A 24,287-nucleotide genomic window follows, 5' to 3' on the forward strand; every position below is an offset into this window, starting at 1 on the left:
CAGGCAGCACACTGATAAATGGGATTTTTGGGGAAATACAGCACACTGATTAATGGGTAGATACAGCACAATGATGAATGGGAGATACAGCACGGAGATGAAAGAGGAGATACAGCACACTGATGAATGGTGACATGCAGCACACTGATGAATGGGCACATGCAGCACCCTGATGGATTGGGACATGCAGCACCCTGAAGAATTGTGACATGCAGCACACGGACGAATTGGGAAATGCAGCACAATGCTGAATGTGGACATGCAGCACACTGCTGAATGGGGACAGGCAGCACACTGATGAATGGGATTTTTGGGGAAATACAGCACACTGATTAATGGGTAGATACAGCACAATGATGAATGAGAGATACAGCCCAGAGATGAAAGAGGAGATTAAGCACACTGATGAATGGGGAGACACAGCACTCAGATGAATGGGGACATACAGTACACAAATGAATGTTGTACCCAGCATACAGACGAATGGTGAGATACAGCACACTGATGAATGGGATTTTTGGGGAAATTCTGCACACTGATTAATGGGTAGATACAGCACAATGATGAATGGGAGATATAGCACAGAGATGAAAGAGGAGATACAGCACACTGGTGAATAGGGACATATAGCACACTGATTAACGTGGTACACAGCATACAGACGAATGGTGAGATACAGCATGCTGATGAATGGGACATGCAGCACACTGATGAATGGGGACATGCTGCACAGTGATGAATGGGTACATGCAGTACCCTGATGAATGGGGACATGAAGCCACTGATGAATGGGGACATGCAGCACAATGATCAATTTGGACATGCAGTACACTGATGGATGGGGACATGCAGCACGCTGATGAATGGGACATGCAGCACGCTGATGAATGGGGACATGCAGCACGCTGATGAATGGGGACATGCAGCACACGGATGAATGGGGACATGCAGCACACTGGTGAATGGTGACATGCAGCACACTGATGAATGGGGACTTGCAGCACACTGACGAATGGGATTTTTGGGAAAATACAGCACACTAATTAATGGGTAGATACAGTACAATGTTGAATGCGACATGCAGCGCACTAATGAATGGCGAGATGCAGCACACTGATCAATTTGGACATGCAGCACACTGATGAATGGGGACATGCGTCACGCTGATGAATGGGACATGCAGCACACTGATGAATGGGGACATGCAGCCACTGATAAATGGGGACATGCAGCACACTGATGAATTGGAACATGCAGCACACTGATGAATGGGGACATGCAGCACAGTGATGAATGGGGACATGCAGCATCCTGATGAATGTGGACATGCAGCACACTGATGAATGGGGACATGCGGCCACTGATGAATGGGGACATGCAGCACACTGATGAATGGGGACATGCAGCACCCGGATGAAATCAGAAATGCAGCACACTGCTGAAATTGGACATGCAGCACCCTGATGGGGACACGCAGCACACTTATGAATGGGAGCATGCAGCACAGTGATGAATGGGTAGATGCAGCACCCTGATGAATTGGGACATGCAGCACCCTGATGAATTGTGACATGCAGCACATGGACGAATGCGGAAATACAGCATACTGCTGAATATGGACATGCAGCACACTGATGAATGTGGACATGCAGCACACTGATGAATGGGGACAGGCAGCACACTGATAAATGGGATTTTTGGGGAAATACAGCACACTGATTAATGGGTAGATACAGCACAATGATGAATGGGAGATACAGCCCAGAGATGAAAGAGGAGATAAAGCACACTGATGAATGGGGAGATACAGCACACTGATGAATGGGGAGATACAGCACACAGATGAATGGGGACATACAGTACACTGATGAATGTTGTACCCAGCATACAGACGAATGGTGAGATACAGCACACTGATGAATGGGATTTTTGGGGAAATTCTGCACACTGATTAATGGGTAGATACAGCACAATGATGAATGGGATTTTTGGGGAAATTCTGCACACTGATTAATGGGTAGATACAGCACAATGATGAATGGGAGATATAGCACAGAGATGAAAGAGGGGATACAGCACACTGGTGAATAGGGACATACAGAACACTGATTAATGTGTTACACAGCATACAGACGAATGGTGAGATACAGCATGCTGATGAATGGGGTGATGGGGAGATACACTACATTGATGATGGGGGGATACACCACACTGATGAATGGGGCTATACAACAAACTGTTGAGTGGGGCTGGTGGGGAGATACAGCACACTGATGAATGGGGTCATGCAGCACACTGATGAATAGGGACATGCAGCACAGTGATGAATGGGGACATGCAGCATCCTGATGAATGGGGACATGCAGCACACTGATGAATGGGGACATGCAGCACACTGATGAATGGGATTTTTGAGGAGACACTGCACACTGATTAATGGGTAGATACAGCACAATGATGAATGGGAGATACAGCACAGAGATGAAAGAGGAGATACAGCACACTGATGAATGGTGACATGCAGCACACTGATGAATGGGGACATGCAGCACACTGATGAATGGGGACATGCAGCACACTGATGAATGGGATTTTTGGGAAAATAGAGCACACTGATTAATGGGTAGATACAGCACAATGATGAATGCGACATGCAGCACACTGATGAATGTGGACATGCAGCCACTGTTGAATATGGACATGCAGCACACTGATGAATGGGGTATACAACACACTGCTGAGTGGGGCTGGTGGGGAGATACAACACACTGATGAATGGGGTCATGCAGCACACTGATGAATGGGGACATGTAGCACGGTGAGGAATGGGGACATGCAGCATCCTTATGAATGGGGACATACAGCACACCGATGAATGGGGACATTCAGCACACTGATGAATGGGATTTTTAGGGAAATACTGCACACTGATTAATGGGTAGATACAGCACAATGATGAATGGGAGATACAGCACAGAGATGAAAGAGGAGATACAGCACACTGGTGAATAGGGACATACAGCATACTGATTAATGTGGTACACAGCATACAGACGAATGGTGAGATACAGCACACTGATGAATGGGGTGATGGGGAGATACACTACACTGATGATGGGGGGATACACCACAATGATGAATGGGGCTATACAACACACTGTTGAGTGGGGCTGGTGGGGAGATACAGCACAGTAATGAATGGGTACACACTGCACACTGATGAATGGGGACATGCAGCACGCTGATGAATGGGATTTGTGGGGAGACACAGCACACTGATTAATGGGTAGATACAGCACAATGATGAATGGGAGATACAGCACAGAGATGGAAGAGGAGATACAGCACACTGATGAATGGGGAGATAGAGCACACAGATGAATGGGGACATAATAGGACAGCGTGGTGAGTTTAAAAAGGAGACCACCCTATACAGCGGGCAGCTGTCGGAATGGGCAGTGGAGTGAGTGGTAGCAGAGTGTAGGGCTTTGGCTTCAACAGGCTTTGGCAGTAAACAGGAAGAGGCGAGAGCGAGGCACCAACTCTTTTTTTCTCCCCTCCCCCATTCGCGAATCGGCCCAGACAGACAGGAGCTGCAGGGCTCTCACAGCTAATAGTACGAGCTAAAGGTTTAAAAAAATCATCTGTTTGGCAAGGTAAGTGGGTGAGTAGACCTATTTTTCCTGTTTCATTCCTGTAGCACATTGATGAATGGGATTTGTGGGGAAATACAGCACACTGATTAATGGGTAGATACAGCACAATGATGAATGTGAGATACAGCACAGAGATGAAAGAGGAGATACACCACACTGATGAATGGGGAGAAACAGCACACAGATGAATGGGGAGATACAGCACATAGATGAATTGTGAGATACAGAACACTGATGAATGGGGGATACAGCACACTGATGTATGGGAAAGATACAGCATACAGATGAATGGGGAGATACAGCAGACTGATTAATGGGGGGATTAAACACATTGATGAATTGGGGGACCCAGCACACAGATGAATGGGAGGATACAGCACACTGATCAATGGGGGATAAAGCGCACTGATGAATGGGGGATACAGCAGACTGATGAATGGGGTAATACGGCACACTGATGAATGATGTGATACAGCACACTGATGAATGGGGAGATACAGCAGTCTGATGAATGGGGAGATACAGCACACTGATGAATGGGGGGTATAAAGCACACTGATGAATGTGAGGATAAAGCACTCTGATGAATGGGGTTGTGGGGGATACAATATGCTGATGAATCGGGGAGATACAGCACACTGATGAATGGGGGATACAGCAGACTGATGAACGGGGGGACGCAGCACACTGATGAATGGCAGAGATACAGGACACTCATAAATCGGAGGATGAAGTAAACTGATGAATAGGGACATAGAGCACACTGATGAATGGGGACATACAGCACACTGATGAATGGGTACACAGCACACTAAGGAATGGGACTTACAGCACACTGATGAATGGCGGTGATACAGCACACAGAGAAATTGGGAGACACAACACACTGATGATTGGGGGAGATACAGCACACAGATGAATTGCGAGATACAGCACACTGATGAATGGGTACACTTCACAGTGACGAATGTGGAGATATAGCACATTGATAAACAGGGTGGTGGGGAGATACAGCACACTGATGATGGGGGGAGATACAGTAAACTGATGAATGGGGTGATATAATGCACTGATGAACGGGGGGATACAGCACACTGATGTATGGAGGAGATACAGCGCACAGATGAATGGGGGATACAGCGCACTGATGAATGGGGGATACTGCAGAGTGATGAATGGGGGATACAGCAGACTGATGAATGGGGGATATGGCACACTGATGAATGGGAGGAAACAGCACACTGCTGAATGGGGGATACAGCAGACTGATGAATGGAGAGATACAGCACACTGATAAATGTGCAGATATAGCACACAGATGAATGGGGGTGGTGGGGAGATAGAGCACACTGATGAATGGGGGGATACAGCACACTGATGAATGGGGTTGAGGGTGATACAGCGCACTGATGAATGGGGCTGGTGGGGAGATACAACGCACTGATGAATGGGGCCGGTACAGCTCAGTGCTGAATGGGAAGATTCAGCTCACTGATGAATGGGGGATACAGCACACTGATGAAGGGGGGGTGGTGGGGAGATACAGCACACTGATGAATGGGGAGATTCAGCTCACTGATGATTGGGGGATACAGCACACTGATGAACGGAGGGTAGTGGGGAGATACAGCACACTGATGATTCGGGAGTTACAGCACACTGATGAATGGGGGAGGTATAGCTCAGTGCAGCACACTGATGAATGGGGGGGATACAGCAAACTGATGAATGGGGTGAGTCAGCACACTAATGAATTGGGGTTTGGGGGAAATGCAGCACACAGATAAATGGGGAGATACAGCACACAGATGAATGGGGGTGATACAGCATGCTGATTAATGGAGGAGATGCAACACACTGATGAATGGGGGATACAGCACACTGATGAATGGGGAGATACTGCGCACTGATAAATGGGGGAGCTACAGCACCTAGATGAATTGGAGATTCAGCTCACTGATGAATTGGGGATACAGCACACTGATGTATGGGGGAGATACAGCTCACTAATGAATGGGGAAGATACAGCACACTGATGAATGGGGGAGATACAAGACACTGTTAAATGGGGGGATACAGCAAACTGATGAACAGGGACATACAGCACACTGATGAATGGGGACATACAGCACACAGATGAATGGGGAGATACAGCACACTGATGAATGGGGAGATACAGCACACTGATGAATGGGGGTGATACGGCCTACAGAGGAATTGGGAGACACAATGCATTGATGACTGAGCGAGATACAGCAGACAGATGAATTGCGAGATACAGCACACTGATGAATGTGGGGATACAGCACATTGATGAATTGGGAGATACTGCAGATTGATGAATGGCAGGATATGGCATTCTGATGAATGGGGGGATGCAGCACACTGATGAATGGGGGGATGCAGCACACTGATGAATGGGGAGATGCAGCACACTGATGAATGTGGAGATACAGCACACTGATCAATGGGGGCACAGCACACTGATGAATGGGGAGATATAGCACACTGATGAATGGGGGAGATGCAGCAAACTGATGAATGGGGGATTAAACACACTGATGAATGGGGGGACACAGCAAGCTGATGAATGGGGAGACACAGCACACAGCACACTGATGAATGGGGGGATACAACACACTGATGGATTGGGATGGTGGGGAGATACAGCACACTGATGAGTGGGGAGATACAGCACACTGATGAATGGGGCTGGTGGGGAGATACAGCACACTGATGAATACTATTGAAAGGTGACAAAATGAACCCTGCAAATTCTGGCTCCATGGAATAAAATCATCCAGAATACACTGTAGTCTGCAGATGTTACCTGAACTGCTGAATGTTTCTATTTTTATTTCCAATTTCCAACATCTACACTTCCTAATCTTTCATTCCCTAAATTTATGGATCTTATTGGATCATACACCAGAGACATCAATAGAAAGGGGAAAAGTATGATGTGTTCGGACTGCATGAAATCAAGTTTATGCAGCTAATTGTGAGTGAGTGTGTGTGTGTGGTGTACCTTACGTTCCTTATTCTAACGTATGCAGTCCTGAAGCTACACAGATACACAGAATACAACCAGGATTTCAGGATTTTATCTTCTGATTTCCTTTAAATTTCCTGGGACTTCTGAGAGCCATGCCTGGTGTGCCGAACCAGAAGTGCAAATGTCAATCTAAAGATTTGAGCTTGCACCAAACTAACGGAAATGCAGTACTCACCGCTGCAGGTCATATAGCCACGGTAATGTCATTGCATCGCCACGGATTAATGCCACTATCCGCTTCCGCCTTCCTCCCCAATCTTCCAGTAGATTTCCTCAAGGCTTGCTAGCCTCATCTAACTCAACAAGTTAATAAACTCCCAGCCAGAGCTGGTTATTTGTCTTTAATCTTGTTTGTTATGGAATCTTACCCTTGTAAGTCTCCCCCTCCCCCTCTCACACACAAACCACCATGGAAAGAGGAATCTTCACTCATGGAAAAATCTGATGTAAGCTCTCTGATGTGATTTGTACTCCCAACGGTGCCTTGAAATTATGCTGTTTATAACAGCTTGTGGAATATTCCAACTCTTGGAGCCTGACAAATTTCTCAGCTTGCTCTCGCAGATGAGCACCATGGTTGTGACAGGAATCCAGTGTATCCCAGCCATGGAGTTTCTGCTCCATTTGCTGCTGAGTCAATTTATGAAGGAAGAGCAAGGGCAATAGTTCCATCTTGTCCCTATACTTTGGCTCACACAAAGCATCAAAATTGTCCAGTTATCTAGACTCCATCACCAACTGGTTTAAGGCCACTGTATCATGAACTGAGGATGATGCTGTGGGTCTGCTCTTCTTTAACGGGTTCTTTTTGGTTTCTTGTTTTGTAAAGAGACAAATCTCAAGGGTGTATAATGAATACATACTTTGATAATAAGTGTACTTTGAACCAGCTCTAGCTGGTAATTTGTTATGGTTATAAAATAATAAGTCAATTTAACTCAGGCTTGGAAATGATCACAGTCAAGCTTAGAACATTTGGCACAAGCTAATCTCTTCATTCTATCACTACACAGTGTACTCTATCAAAATAATACAGAATTGTTTCTCACTCCTCACATTTTCTAAACCAAAGTCATAATTTGTGCTTGTGGTTTATGTTGTGAGAAACTCTGGGGGAATTTTTCTCAATGGCTCCCAATTACAGGCTTGGATTTTCCACTTCCCAATCAGGAAGCAGAAGCTGATGTCATTATGTGATGGTGGATCAGAAAGTGTTCACCAGGACCGTGTCAGGAGTATGCTGTGACTCAGTGGCAGTGTGCTGCTCTCTGCGTCAGAAGATTATGGGTTAAGAACCCACTCCGGTCACTTAAGGACACTAAGCCTGGCACACAGGTACATGAAGCATTGAACGATGGCCTTGGATGAAGAGCAGGGGTTTGCTGCAGGTAACTGCATCCTCAGCCACCACCAGCATAGCATAGCGTCTATTTATTTATCTCATTATTGTTTACAAGAGCTCAATATGCATACATTAGTTTCCACTTCCTTTGCATTTTATAGGCTATAGAGAATTTAGGTTGTGAAAAGCACTGAAAGATCAACAATATTCTTTTTCATAACAATTCATAAAACATGATTAAAGCACTGCAGACTGAAAGACATGCATTATTAAAAAGTGCACCTTGTAGATCAGGAGATTTTTTTTCTCCTCAAACTGAACAATTATCACTATATAAATATCATTTCTGCCATCAATGTTTAGCACTGACTTTGACCTGTGATAGTAATTCCAGTCCAGGCTGCAGCTGTCCTCTCAGCGTTTAACCGCAGATTTGCTCATTATTACAACTTCAGCTGTTTTGCCAGTACAAGGACAGGCTGGCAATGATCCTGATTGGGCAGAGACTTAACTGACTTAGCAAAGCAGCACAGCAAATCAATATAATGTACTTCACTGCACAAAGATAAATTGCACAATTGACATCAGGAACGAGACAAGGCAAAGTCCCAGTGATTAAATTCAGTCAGACATTTTATCCTGCACTAGCCTTCCAGCTGGGCATGTTTTTACAATGCACTCTATGGCATTGTTCCAGCGATAAATCTTTGAACCACAGTTCACGGTGCTTAAAGTAGGTCACACACAGCTTAGTCAGGAATATACCGTCAGCAACAGTCATTAGGAGCTGCAAGGAGGATTGAAGGAGCAGCCAATCAGAAGGGCAGGGGAAATTAAGAGCAGAATGTCACAGAACCTTGTTCTACAAAGCAGCTGCATTGAAATCTCTGCTTTGTATAAATAGCTGACAGACAATCTTGGGCATAATCGAGCTCTCCTAAACCACTTACCGCAGCACAAGGACCAATTTCACTGATTGACCTGTTGCTCGTGCTGCTTAACATTAATCTGGATGGAAATATAGAAGATATCATAATGATTCATATGGCAAAACTATGCTCAATGCTCTTTGAAGAACCTTAATTATTGACACTAACAAAAGATCTTGCAAAACAACATAGTAAGGCCACCTGACTTGAACAGAGGGTTATTACCCAAATGAGAGTATGTAATGAAAATGGATGATACATTCTCAGTGGTATTTTTACAATCCTGATCAGTTCTATGATATATAAAAATATTCAAGATTCAAGATTTTTTGTTGTCATTTGTCAGTACACAAATGTAAAGGAGAACAAAATTATTGTTATTCTGGATTCGATGCAGCATTTAAAAATAAACACAATAAGCATAGCACAATAAAAATGAACAAAAAAACACAATAAAAAACATGATTGAAGTCTCCTGCAGTTGTGAAGAGACCATCCTGATGCCTGTTTTGGAGCTAATGTTACTTGAGGCCAGGAGAAAAACTGATGCTGGCATTGCTTACAAACCAATGGCAGAATTCTTCATAAGAAAAAAATATATATATACAACTGAATTGGCACAAAGCTAGACAAAAGGGGTGGAGGGAATTCTTCACACAATTATTCACTGTGGTTTGGAATGCGTGCACGAAAGGTAGTAAAATCAGATTCAATCATAACTTTCAAATCAAAATTGGAATTGGAGTGTAAAAGGGAAATTTTGCACTGTTCTGGGAAAAGATCAGGATTGTTGAGTGAACTTTCAGAGCTGACACAGCTATGATAGGCAAGTAAAGCTCAGTTTAATGTCATATTCACAAGTATGCTGAGGTACAGGTACAATTAGCCAACACAGATGAGTTTTTTAAAAAACTTTGTGATTGATACTTTAGAGCAGTGTTTCTCAACTGGGGTTCTGCGAGAGATCGCGATTAAAAAAATAAGCATTGTTTTTTGAACTTCGCATGATGCTAGCACTCGCAGTGGTGGGCAGTGCACATTTGTTTATTCTCAGTTTTTGGTGTGAGATAAGGGAGAACGTTGATATTTGGCGAGCGCTCTATTGCATGGAGGGGAGGACAGTAAGCTGATAATCAGTGAGCGTTGAATTGCAGGGAGGGGAGGATTGTAGGCTGATGGTGAGTGCTGTATTGCGTGGTGCGATGTATTTTCCAAACATTGAATGACCCAACTTGGGCAGTGATGTCAGCCTCCCCTTCCCAAATTACCTCCCCCAACTTCCCCTTACATGTCACTGACTGACTTATGTGTGAGAACAAACCCTACCGCTGTAGAAGAAAATTGGAGGGAAATTTTCATTCTAAAGAAGGAACTTTTATGTGCCGCAACTCTGCTGTGGGCCTGCCACTTTTCTGTTGTTGTAAACGTTGCAAAAGGTGGATTGTGTAGGTTAGAAGTGAGTTGTATTGTGCAGTTTTCATATTTTTGTGGTTTTCTTGTTTAGTTATTTATTATTCCACTCTTATTATGCAAGAATGGACACAAAAAAAGTCCACCTTTACATTGAAAGCTACTTATCAATGGGTCTTACATAGACTGGTGATCCAAGCTGTCTATTCTATTGTGCCTAGGCTGTGGCAAAGCACTTACAAATGCAGCAATGGCTCCAGCAAAACTGAAAAGACAATTAACTACAAATCACAGCCGTACGACACGTAAAATTGTTGAATATTTTAAACGGCTCTTGGAATCTCAAAACAAAGTAAAAGCTTTGTTAATAAAGCTTTGTCAGTAAAATAACTCAAGAAGCAAATTATTTAGTAGCAGCACTTACTACCCAAAAAGCAAAAGTCACACTGTTGTTTAGAACCTGATGATGCCAGCATGTAAAAATTATAGTGGGTAAAATGCTAGGGCAAGATGCAGTATGAGAAATTGGAAAGGTTTCACTCTCAAACGATACAGAAAGTCGATATATTGATGATATGTCAAATGATGCTGAAGAGGTTTAGTGTGATAAACTGAAAAGAACCACTTCTCCGTCCAGATTGATGAGTCAACAGATTTCACCAATAAATGGCATGTGGAGGCATGTGTAAGATTTGTAAAGTATGGTGAAATTCAAGAAAACTTTTTCTGTTGCAAAGAGCTGTCTGAAACAAGCAAAGGCTGAGATATATTTAATTTGACTCCACGAGAGAAACATAGAAACATAGAAAATAGGTGCAGGAGTAGGCCATTCGGCCCTTCGAGCCTGCACCGCCATTTATTATGATCATGGCTGATCATCCAACTCAGAACCCCGCCCCAGCCTTCCCTCCATACCCCCTGACCCCCGTAGCCACAAGGGCCATATCTAACTCCCTCTTAAATATAGCCAATGAACTGGCCTCAACTGTTTCCTGTGGCAGAGAATTCCACAGATTCACCACTCTCTGTGTGAAGAAGTTTTTCCTAATCTCGGTCCTAAAAGGCTTCCCCTCTATCCTCAAACTGTGGCCCCTCGTTCTGGACTTCCCCAACATCGGGAACAATCTTCCTGCATCTAGCCTGTCCAATCCCTTTAGGATCTTATACGTTTCAATCAGATCCCCCCTCAATCTTCTAAATTCCAACGAGTACAAGCCCAGTTCATCCAGTCTTTCTTCATATGAAAGTCCTGCCATCCCAGGAATCAATCTGGTGAACATTCTTTGTACTCCCTCAGATGTCTTTCCTCAGATTAGGGGACCAAAACTGCACACAATACTCCAGGTGTGGTCTCACCAAGGCCTTGTACAACTGCAGTAGTACCTCCCTGCTCCTGTACTCGAATCCTCTCGCTATAAATGCCAGTATACCATTCGCCTTTTTCACCGCCTGCTGTACCTGCATGCCCACTTTCAATGACTGGTGTATAATGACACCCAGGTCTCGTTGCACCTCCCCTTTTCCTAATCAGGTTTCACTTCTCTTGTAAGAAAAAAATCCTGACATTATCACAACACTGCATCAACATTGCAAATAAATTTTCACGTTGTAAATAGCATTCATTAAAATCAATTTACAAACTTTATTTAAATTAAATCTACTATCCTACCTTTAGGAAAATCCCATGTAACAGGAATTTGCTGGTGAACGCAGCCGGCCAGGCAGCATCTCTAGGAAGAGGTACAGTCGACGTTTTGGGCCCAGACCCTTCGTCAGGACCAACTGAAGGAAGAGCTAGTAAGAGATTTGAAAGTGGGAGGGGAAGGGGGAGATCCAAAATGATAGGAGAAGACAGGAGGCGGAGGGTTGGAGCCAAGAGCTGGACAGGTGATTGGCAAAAGGGATATGAGAGGATCATGGGACAGGAGGCCCAGGGAGAAAGAAAAGGGGGAGGGGGGAAAAACCCAGAGGATGGGCAAGGGGTATAGTGAGAGGGACAGAGGGAGAAAAAGGAGAGAGAGAAAAAGAATGTGTGTATATAAATAGATAACAGATGGGGTACGAGGGAGAGCTGGGGCATTAGCAGAAGTTTGAGAAGTCAACGTTCATGCCACCAGGTTGGAGGCTACCCAGACGCTACCCCGACAGAGCGTAGGTGTTCAGCGAAACAATCTCCCAGTCTGTGTCGGGTCTCGCCAATATATAGAAGCCCGCATCAGGAGCACCGGATGCAGTATATCACCCCAGCCAACTCACAGGTGAAGTGTCGCCCCACCTGGAAGGACTGTCCCTACACGACTCCCTTGTCCATTCATCCCCCGCATCCCTCCCCACTAATATCCCTCCTGGCACTTATCCTTGTGAATGGAACAAGTGCTACGCATACCCTGATGCTTCCTCCCTCACTACCATTCAGGGCCCCAGACAGTCCTTCTGGGTGAGGCTACATTTCACCTGTGAGTCAGCTGGGGTGATATAATGCGTCCGGTGCTCCCGATGCAGCCTTCTATATATTGGCGAGACCCAACGCAGACTGGGAGATCGTTTCGCTGAACACCTACGCTCTGTCCGCCAGAGAAAGCAGGATCTCCCAGTGGCCACACATTTTAATTCCACGTCCCATTCCCATTCTGACATGTCTATCCACGGCCTCCTCTACTGTAAAGATGAAGCCACACTCAGATTGGAGGAACAACACCTTATATTTCGTCTGGGTAGCCTCCAACCTGATGGCATGAACATTGACTTCTCAAACTTCTGCTGATGCCCCACCTCCCCCACGTACCCCATCTAGTATTTGTTTATTTATATACACACATTCTTTTTCTCTCTCTCCTTTTTCTCCCTCTGTCCCTCTCATTATACCCCTTGTCCATCCTCCGGGCTTTCCCCTCCCCCTTTTCTTTCTCCCTAGGCCTCCTGTCCCATGATCCTCTCATATCCCCTTTGCCAATCACCTGTCCAGCTCTTGGCTCCATCCCTCCCCCTCTTGTCTTCTCCTATCATTTTGGATCTCCCTCTCCCCCTCCCACTTCCAAATCTCTTACTAGCTCTTCCTTCAGTTAGTCCTGACAAAGGGTCTCGGCCTGAAACGTCGACTGTACCTCTTCCTAGAGATGCTGCCTGGCCTGCTGCGTTCACCAGCAACTTTGATGTGTGTTGCTTGAAATTCCAGCATCTGCCGATTTCCTCATGTTTGTATTTAACAGAAATTTGTTATGTTTGCCTTATCACTTTTTAAAATTTATGAAATAGAAAGAAAGAGATTCATTTTAAGAAAGGTAAGCTAAGCTTAACTACCTGTTTTTTTTAAAAAAGGTTGACTAAAAATACATTCTCATATGTGAGCCCTACGTCTGTGGTGGGAAAGCTGTTGGAAAAGATTCTTAGAGATAGGATCTATGGGCATTTAGAGAATCATGGTCTGATCAGGGACAGTCAGCATGGCTTTGTGAAGGGCAGATCGTGTCTAACAAGCCTGATAGAGTTCTTTGAGGAGGTGACCAGGCATATAGACGAGGGTAGTGCAGTGAATGTGATCTATATGGATTTTAGTAAGGCATTTGACAAGGTTCCACATGGTAGGCTTATTCAGAAAGTCAGAAGTCATGGGATCCAGGGAAGTTTAGCCAGGTAGATTCAGAATTGCCTTGCCTGCAGAAGGCAGAGGGTCGTGGTGGAGGGAGTACATTCCGATTGGAGGATTGTGACTAGTGGTGTCCCACAAGGATCTGTTCTGGGACCTCTACTTTTCGTGATTTTTATTAACGACCTGGATGTTTGGGTAGAAGGGTGGGTTGGCAAGTTTGCAGACAACACAAAGGTTGGTGGTGTTGTAGATAGTGTAGAGGATTGTCGAAGATTGCAGAGAGCCATTGATAGGATACAGAAGTGGGCTGAGAAGTGGCAGATAGAGTTCAACCTGGAGAAGTGTGAGGTGGTACACTTTGGAAGGACAAACTCCAAGGCAGAGTACAAAGTAAATGGCAGGGTACTTGGTAGTGTGGAGGAGCAGAGGGATCTGGGGGTACATGTCCACAGATCCCTGAAAGTTGCCTCACAGGTAGATAGGGTAGTTAAGAAAGCTTATGGGGTGTTAGCTTTCATAAGTCGAGGGATAGAGTTTAAGAGTCGCGATGTAATGATGCAGCTCTATAAAACTCTGGTTAGGCCACACTTGGAGTACTGTGTCCAGTTCTGGTCGCCTCACTATAGGAAGGATGTGGAAGCATTGGAAAGGGTACAGAGGAGACTTACCAGGATGCCGCCTGGCTTAGAGAGTATGCGTTATGATCAGAGATTAAGGGAGCTAGGGCTTTACTCTTTGGATTAAAGGAGGATGAGAGGAGACATGATAAAGGTGTACAAGATAATAAGAGGAATAGATAGAGTGGATAGGCAGCGCCTCTTTCCCAGGGCACCACTGCTCAATACAAGAGGACATGGATTTAAGGTAAGAGGTGGGAAGTTCAAGGGGGATATTAGAGGAAGGTTTTCTACTCAGAGAGTGGTTGGTGCGTGGAATGCACTGCCTGAGTCAGTGGTGGAGGCAGATTCACTAGTGAAGTTTAAGAGACTACTAGACAGGTATATGGAGGAATTTAAGGTGGGGGGGTTATATGGGAGGCAGGGTTTGAGGGTCGGTACAACATTGTGGGCGGAAGGGCCTATAATGTGCTGTACTATTCTATGTTCTACTCAAAAGAGCATTGACAATTATTTTTGGATTATTATATCTACAACTTACTGATCATGCAAATGTATCGTGAAATGTAGATATAATAACTTTTATGCTGGGGTTCCCTGAGACCTGAAAATTATTTCAACGATTCCTCCAGGTTGAGAAAGGGTGCTCTGGAGTGTATATAGAGATGGGGCTATATTAGGATCAGATGTATCATTTATTACTCAGGTACGTTTGGCATGTATTTTCAGCAGTTCACCTTTTGCAATACTAACTTGCACTTCTGTAGCACATAGTTGAAAAAGAAAGGTAAAAATCTTAAAATTTTATGAAGCAGAATGACAAGCAGGCAAAATGGCTTGCCAGGCCTAACCACTCTTCAACAAGTATATGTATAATCCTGTTCCTCATTCATGATGCCATAGAGCCTTCATATCCTTTGTCTCAGTGTCGATAGCAGTCTTCAGAACCCCTGCCCCGAGTTGTTTCCCTGTTGCCTATTCTCTCTCACATGCCCATCAGTTTCACACCAATTCTCCTGCCACCCACAGGAGAATATACAATGTCCAATTAACCTACATCTTTGGGGTGTGGGATGAAACTATAACACTCAGGTCACAAGGAGAATTTGCAATTTTCATACAGAGATCACCAGAGGTCTGGACCAAACTCTGGTTACTTCCAGTAGTCTAAGCACCTACCCTGCCAGTCTCCCGCAGGATCAGTACAATCATCACTCATCCCTCCAGACTCCAATGAGTACATCCGAACTTTAGTCAATATTTCCTTAAAGGACAAAGCATTCATCTCACTCACTGTGTATATTCAGCCTCTGACTAGCCCCCACCTACCATCTGCAATCAATTGTTTTCACTGTCATTATTGTTGCTTCAGTTCAAACTCCCATCAGTTTACCGTTTTCCCTGCTTTTCTGATTTACATTAATTATCCTATATTATAAATCATTTACCCTTTCTCTTCTGATTTACAGTAATTCCATGAAAGGTCTAACATGTTATATGTCCATCCATAGCCTCTTGTCACAGCTTTTCCTATTGTCTATCACCAGAGCTCACCCAATCAATAGCTTCTCGATGAAGGGGTGTTGATGGAATTGGTTTGTTTTCAAATACAGGGATGTTATGCTGAGTTTGTACAGGTTTTAATGAGACCACTTTTTGGAGGTTATATATAAGTTTTGTTCTCCATAATTAAACTGCAATGGCCTTGGCTTGAGGCACTCTTCTTTTGAAAGCCTAAGAGCACAGAAAGCAATAACGATTCAGAATGGGGTTTGATAAGCGGTTGATTACAAATGGCAAGTGAGATCTGTGAAGGGCTGGATACAGACACTGAGAGGGATTTAGAGTGGAGCTAAGCGTGTTTGCTGGGAGGGATTTACTATGGGGCTGGATACAAGTGTTGAACTGGAATTAGCTGGGGTGAACACCGATGTTGAGAAGAGTTTTAGGGGGGACTGAATCAAGATGGTGGGACTAGTGAGAGGAGATCTACATGTTAATTTAATTTGTTCAATAGGATTTAAATGAGGAAATGAATAAAGATGGTCATAGAGATTTAGTGAGGATCCAAATATAAATGGTGCCTAGGGCTAGTGAAGGGAACACACACACACACAGTGACAGGAACTTGTAATGGTTAACACAAATATGGAATGGGCTTTAGAATCCCCCTGATTCCAGACAGTCAGTGGGATAGGTATCAGAGTTGAAAACTAGTGTGGAATGTAATTTGGTTTTGAGTTTACTACAGATGACTGGGAGTAATCACAGGTCCAAATCCAGGTGGTGACTGAGTCAGAATGGGACTGTTTCCTTTTGCTGACATGTGTTTAGTGAGGGGATGATGCTGCTTTCGAAGGGAATTCAGTACGAAATGTGGGTAAGTGCTGAATTGCATTTACTAAGAGATTGAGTACAAATGGTAAGTAGAATTTAATAATGGGACATCTCTAGAGTATGAGAGAGATTTAGAAAGGTTGAGAATACAGATGTTGAATCTCATTCGGGGTGAAGTTCAAAGCTGATAGTGAGTGAGACTGGTAGCAGCTCCCGATTCAGACCGGGACTGTGATGTGGTGCTGGTGTGTTTACTGGGGTGGTTTTTAGTGTGAGCACAAATTAAGATAGTGAGTTGGAATTGGTGGGGCTGAATATAGAGGCTTTACTGAAAGTTAAAGGTCAAGTTTATTGCTATGGCCATACATCCCCATGGTATAAATGCCATGAAAATTCACCTTTTGCAGCAGCAGCACAATACTTTACAAAGATAATAAGCTTGAATGACATAAGTTTAAATTAACATAAACTAATGGCAAAATAAACATAACAATGTTAGTCTAAATTAAATGAAATAGAGTCCGAAGTTTCTTAGGCCAGTCCAAGAATCTAATGGCAGTGGAAAGGTGCTTTTGTTGAACCTTAAGGTCAGAATCAGGTTTACTATCACCAGCATGTGATGTGAAATTTGTTAACTTAGCAGCAGCAGTTCAATGCAATACATAATCTAGCAGAGAGAGAAAAAAATAAAATAAAACATAATAAATAAACAAGTAAATCAATTATGTATATTGAATAGATTTTTTAAAAATGTGCAAAACCAGAAATACCGTATATTAAAAAAAAGTAAGGTAGTGTCCAAAGCTTCAATGTCCATTTAGGAATCGGATGGCAGAGGGGAAGAAGCTGTTCTTGAATCGCTGAGTGTGTGCCTTCAGGCTTCTGTATCTCCTACCTGATGGTAACAGTGAGAAAAGAGCATGCCCTGGGTGCTGGACATCCTTAATAATGGACGCTGCCTTTCTGAGACCTCTCCCTAAAGATGTCCTGGGTAGTTTGTAGGCTAGTGCTCAAGATGGAGCTGACTAGATTTACAACCTTCTGCAGCTTCTTTCGGTCCTGTGCAGTAGCCCCTCCTTACCAGACAGTGATGCAGCCTGTCAGAATGCTCTCCATGGTACAACTATAGAAGTTTTTGAGTGTACCGCACAAAAACTTGTGGTGCTCTTCAGGCTCCTGTACCTCCTTGCTTGAAGGCAGTGATGAGAAGCGGGTATGGTGGGTGTACCTTAATGATGGATATCAGCTTCCTGAGACATTGCCTCTTGTACAGTGGATAGCAATAGGAGATCTAATAGTGAATTAGATTTAATATTGGATATAGATGTTGAGAGGCATTTAATGCAGGAATGGATACAGAAGGAAGGAAGCATTTAGTGATTCTGGATACAGATGTTGATTGGGACTTAGTGAGGTGTTGGATACAGATGGTGCGTGGGATTCTTTTGGTGTTGATGAGGACAGCTACCAGTGTGCTGTACACATGAGCAGAACTTCCACCTTCCAAGTCTCTTCACAGCTTTCCCTTCTATATTTACCTTGGGCACAGAGCTAGTCGCATCCAGTATGGATGATTAAAATATCTCCATGGGGAGTGTTTGGTTTTTCCAATTGCTGCCTTCGTGATCCTAAGAACAATGGAAACCCGAACAGCAAACTGCACTAGCAGTTGGTAAGTGGTACTCTTTGTGTTGATTACATAGTAACCGATAAATGTCTCCTGAGGCGTTACAGCACTTTTAAAAACAGTGTTTCACTAGCAAAGCATCCATTGTATGGCTTTGGAAAGACAGCTGAGTGGTGGTATAGTTGGTGTGTGTTTGGTTGTTGGGGGGGGGGGTGGAAATGCACCCTGAACATTTAGTAAGTTTAATATTCAGATGTTGATGGATCAGATAGAACATAGAACATAGAACACAGAAATCTACAGCACATTACAGGCCCTTCGGCCCACAGTGTTGTGCCAACCATGTAATCTACTCTAGAAACCGCCCAGAATTTCCCTAGGGCATAGCCCTCTACTTTACTAAGCTCCATGTATCTATCTAAAAGTCTCTTAAAAGACCTTATTGTATCTCCCTCCACCACCATCACTGGCAGTGGATTCTACACAGCCACCACTCTCTGTGTGAAAAACTTACCATTGACATCCCCTCGGTACCTATTTAATAGAACATAGAACATAGAAAAGTACAGCACAGTACAGGCCCTTCGGCCCACAATGATATGCCGACCCTCAAACCCTGCCTCCCATATAAGCCCCCACCTTAAATTCCTCCATATACCTGTCCAGTAGTCTCTTAAACTTCACTAGTGTATCTGCCTCCACCACTGACTCAGGCAGTGCATTCCATGCATCAACCACTCTCTGAGTAAAAAACCTTCCTCTAATATCCCCCTTGAACTTCCCACCCCTTACCTTAAAGCCATGTCCTCTTGTATTGAGCAGTGGTGCCCTGGGGAAGAGGCGCTGCCTATCCACTCTATCTATTCCTCTTATTATCTTGTACACCTCTATCATATCTCCTCTCATCCTCCTTCACTCCAAAGAGTAAAGCCCTAGTTCCCTCAATCTCTGATCATAATGCATACTCTCTAAACCCGGCAGCATCCTGCTAAATCTCCTCTGTACCCTTTCCAATGCTTCCACATCCTTCCTATAGTGAGGTGACCAGAACTGGATACAGTACTCCAAGTGTGGCCTAACCAGAGTTTTATAGAGCTGCATCATTACATCGCGACTCTTAAACTCTATCCCTCGACTTATGAAAGCTAACACCCCATAAGCTTTCTTAACTACCCTATCTACCTGTGAGGCAACTTTCAGGGATCTGTGGACATGTACCCCCAGATCCCTCTGCTCCTCCACACTATCAAGTATCCTGCCATTTACTTTGTACTCTGCCTTGGACTTTGTCCTTCCAAAGTGTACCACCTCACACTTCTCCAGGTTGAACTCCATCTGCCACTTCTCAGCCCACTTCTGCATCCTATCAATGTCTCTCTGCAATCTTTGACAATCCTCTACACTATCTACAACAGCACCAACCTTTGTGTTGTCTGCAAACTTGCCAACCCACCCTTCTAACCCCACATCCAGGTCGTTAATAAAAATCACGAAAAGTAGAGGTCCCAGAACAGATCCTTGTGGGACACGACTAGTCACAATCCTCCAATCGGAATGTACTCCCTCCACCATGACCCTCTGCCTTCTGCAGGCAAGCCAATTCTGAATCCACCTGGCCATACTTCCCTGGATCCCATGCCTTCTGACTTTCTGAATAAGCCTACCATGTGGAACCTTGTCAAATGCCTTACTAAAATCTATATAAATCACATCTACTGTACTACCCTCATCTATATGCCTGGTCACCTCCTCAAAGAACTCTATCAGGCTTGTTAGACACGATCTGCCCTTCACAAAGCCATGCTGACTGTCCCTGATCAGAACATGATTCTCTAAGTGCCCATGAATCCTATCTCTAAGAATCTTTTCCAACAGCTTTCCCACCACAGACGTAAGACTCACTGGTCTATAATTACCCGGACTATCCCTACTACCTTTTTTGAACAAGGGGACAACATTCGCCTCCCTCCAATCCTTCAGTACCTTTCCCGTGGACAACGAGGACATAAAGTTCCGAGCTAGAAGCTCAGCAATCTCTTCCCTCACTTCGTGGAGCAGCCTGGGGAATATTCCGTCAGGCCCCAGGGACTTATCCGTCCTAATGTATTTTAACAACTCCAACATCTCCTCTCCCTTAATATCAACGTGCTTCGGAACATCAACCTCACTCTTATTGTCCTCACTATCATCAAGTTCCCTCTCATTTGTGAATACCGAAGAGAAGTATTCATTGAGGACCTCGCTCACTTCCACAGCCTCCAGGCACATCTTCCCACCTTTATCTCTAATTGGTCCTACCTTCACTCCTGTCATCCTTTTGTTCTTCACATAATTGAAGAATGCCTTGAGGTTTTCCTTTACCCTACTCGCCAAGGCCTTCTCATGCCCCCTTCTTGCTCTTCTCAGCCCCTTCTTAAGCTCCTTTCTTGTTTCCCTATATTCCTCAATAGACCCATCTGATCCCTGCCTCCTAAACTTCATGTATGCTGCCTTCTTCCACCTAACTAGATTTTCCACCTCACTTGTCACTCATTGTTTCTTCACCCTACCATTCTTTATCTTCCTCACCGGGACAAATTTATCCCTAACATCCTGCAAGAGATCTCTAAACATCGACCACATGTCCATAGCACATTTCCCTGCAAAAACATCATCCCAACTCGCACTCACATCACCCGCAAGTTCTAGCCTTATAGCCTCATAATTTCCCCTTCCCCAATTAAAAATTTTCCTGTCTTCTCTGATTCTATCCTTTTCCATGATAATGCTGAAGGCCAGGGAGCCGTGCTCACTGTCCCCCAGATGCTCACCCACTGAGAGATCTGTGACCTGACCCGGTTCATTACCCAGTACTAGATCTAGTCTGGCATTCCCCCTAGTCGGCCTGTCCACATACTGTGACAGGAATCCATCCTGGACACACTTAACAAACTCTGCCCCATCTAAACCCTTGGAACTAATCAGGTGCCGATTAATATTAGGGAAGTTAAAGTCACCCATGATAACAACCCTGTTATTTTTGCACCTTTCCAAAATCTGCCTCCCAATCTGCTCCTCTGTATCTCTGCTGCTACTAGGGGGCCTATAGAATACCCCCAATAGAGTAACTGCTCCCTTCTTGTTCCTGACTTCCACCCACACTGACTCAAAAGAGAATCCTGCTACATTACCCGCCCTTTCTGTAGCTGTAATAGTATCCCTGACCAGTTATGCCACCCCTCCTCCCCTTTTTCTGCCCTCTCTATCCCTTTTAGAGCACTGAAATCCAGGAATATTGAGAATCCATTCCTGCCCTGGTGCCAGCCAAGTCTCTGTAATGGCCACTACATCATAATTCCATGTATGAATCCAAGCTCTCAGTTCATCACCTTTGTTCCTGATGCTTCTTGCATTGAGGTACACACATTTCAGCCCTTCTACCTTACTGTCTTTACACCTTCTACCTTACTGTATTTCTAAGCACCTTAAAACTATGCCCCCTCATGTTAGCCATTTCAGCCCTGGGAAAAAGCCCTTTGCTAGCCACATGATCATTGCTCCTCATCATCTTATATGCCACTATCAGGTCACCTCTCCTCTCATCCTCTGTCACTCCAAGGAGAAAAGGCCAAGTTTACTCAGCCTATTCTCATAAGGTACGCCCTTCAATCCAGGCAACATCCTTGTGAAGTTTGCTGGTTACTGTGGGTAAACCTCATTCAGCAGGAAATGGAAGATGATTTTGGCCCAGGGTTGCATTGCCCTCATCTCTGAACTGCTGGTCTGCACTGCAAGAATGTCAAACAGCTGACAAAGGTAGAGAAATCAACAATCTTGTTGTCCTCCCCTTTCTTTCTTAAACATCAGAGAATCATCTTGAATTTCTAAGTGCATAATGCTGCACTGTTTCGAGAAGTTATTTCTATGCGTGCGTCCTTACCCACTTGCAGATTCAGCAAGCGGTCAGGAAGGAACATGGTGTGTTGGCATTTACAGCAAGGGAAGAAAATGTCAAAAGCAAGACAAGCTTGCTACAGCTACTGTATATCGAGCGCCATTTGGGTCTCATTCCTAAGGGAGTATATACTTGCAGTTGAAAAGCAAGATTTTGCACAGGCTGGAAATCTGAAGTGAAGAAAAAGTTATGCAAGTTGTCCCCAGGCTATGAACGCCCAACAAATGGACAGCCTGATGTACGAGTGAGTTCCCATAATATTACTACATTCAAAAGTCTCAAATATATATACATTTGTTCCTACAAACAGCAAATCAGTTTCCTCTCTCTTTATTTTTATTAATTGTTCTTTCTTATTGGTCTTAGGTGCTTTTGATGCCATTTATTACAATACTGTAGAGTGCGATTACCACATTTTTAATGGTTTTCTAACATATGGCCAAAACTGACCTATGGCTATTGTAAAAATGGAGCCCATTTGTATTCAGGGACAGCCTGTACATGTATTGAATCTGGTGCAGTACAGACCTACCAAATTACTTCCTCAAAGATGAGGAGATTGGGCAAAATTCACCTGAAATAAAGAAGTATAGGATGTAATGCCAGCTTCTGAGCAAGATCGACAGAATAGATATTGTTTCCTGTGGCTGGAAAATCTAGGCAAAGGGACATATACATTTATGTTTCAGGTGAATGAGATACTCATTTGTGATCTTCTGGCAGAGTAATCCATCTAATACAGAAGAAAGTAACACTTTTTTTATCATTTTGTTATTTCTCAGTGTTTTAGTTTCTTCAGTCAACATGCTAACTTCTGTTGCCAGTCCACCCACAGAGAAGGAGAACAATGGATATAATGAAACAGAAACCCAGAATAAATTACCTCGTTGGTCATGTAGCTCCCCATCACTGTGAGCTTTTGATTCACTTTGCCCAACTTTCATAATATTGCCTTATTTCTATAATCACAAACAAGAGAAAACCTGCAGATGCTGGAAATCCAAGCAACACACACAAAATGCTGGAGGAACTCAGCAGGCCAGGCAGTGTCTATGGAAAAGATTACAGTCGATGTTTTGGGCTGAGACTCTTCATCAGGACTGGAGAAAAAAGATGAGGGGTAGAGTTAAAAGATGGGGAGAGGGGAGAGAGAAACACAAGGTGATAGGTAAAACCAGGGGGTGGGGGAGGGAAGGAGTGAAGTAAAGAGCTGGGAAGTTGATTGGTGAAAGAGATACAGGGCTGGAGAAGTCACGAATCCAGTCACACTGGGTACTGCCTTCCTATTGAAACTAGAAAGTAACAAGACAAGTATCTCTTTGAATGGTGCCCGACTATCAGATTTTTAAAACTAACTCCAAACTATCCAGATTAAATGGCTGTTAAAGGAAAATGAAAAGGTCAAACAAAGCTTGACATATTCATGAGATGCTTGTGGCATTACCCTGAAGATTTATTGTTGATTTCCTGGGAACAAATGTGCCCCTGATTTGAAGACTTTTCCTTGCTTTTTTTCTGAAACCAGCATATCTCTGAAGATATGCTTCAGTTAGTTTCAATGTACGATGAAAAATATTCTTATTGACTTCAGCTATCAGGAGATGAAGATTTGGATGACTACAAAAAACTTTGAAAAGTCTGAACTCTTGTTTGGTTTAATAGTACATTTATAATAAGATTTTACCATAACCCTCTTGAAAACATTTCATTATACCATAAGACTATAAGATATAGGAGCAGAATTATGTCATTTGGCCCATCATATCTGCTCCGCCATTTCATCATGGCTGA

The sequence above is a fragment of the Mobula birostris genome, chromosome 19, assembly GCF_030028105.1.
Source record: "Mobula birostris isolate sMobBir1 chromosome 19, sMobBir1.hap1, whole genome shotgun sequence".
Lineage (NCBI taxonomy): Eukaryota > Metazoa > Chordata > Chondrichthyes > Myliobatiformes > Myliobatidae > Mobula > Mobula birostris.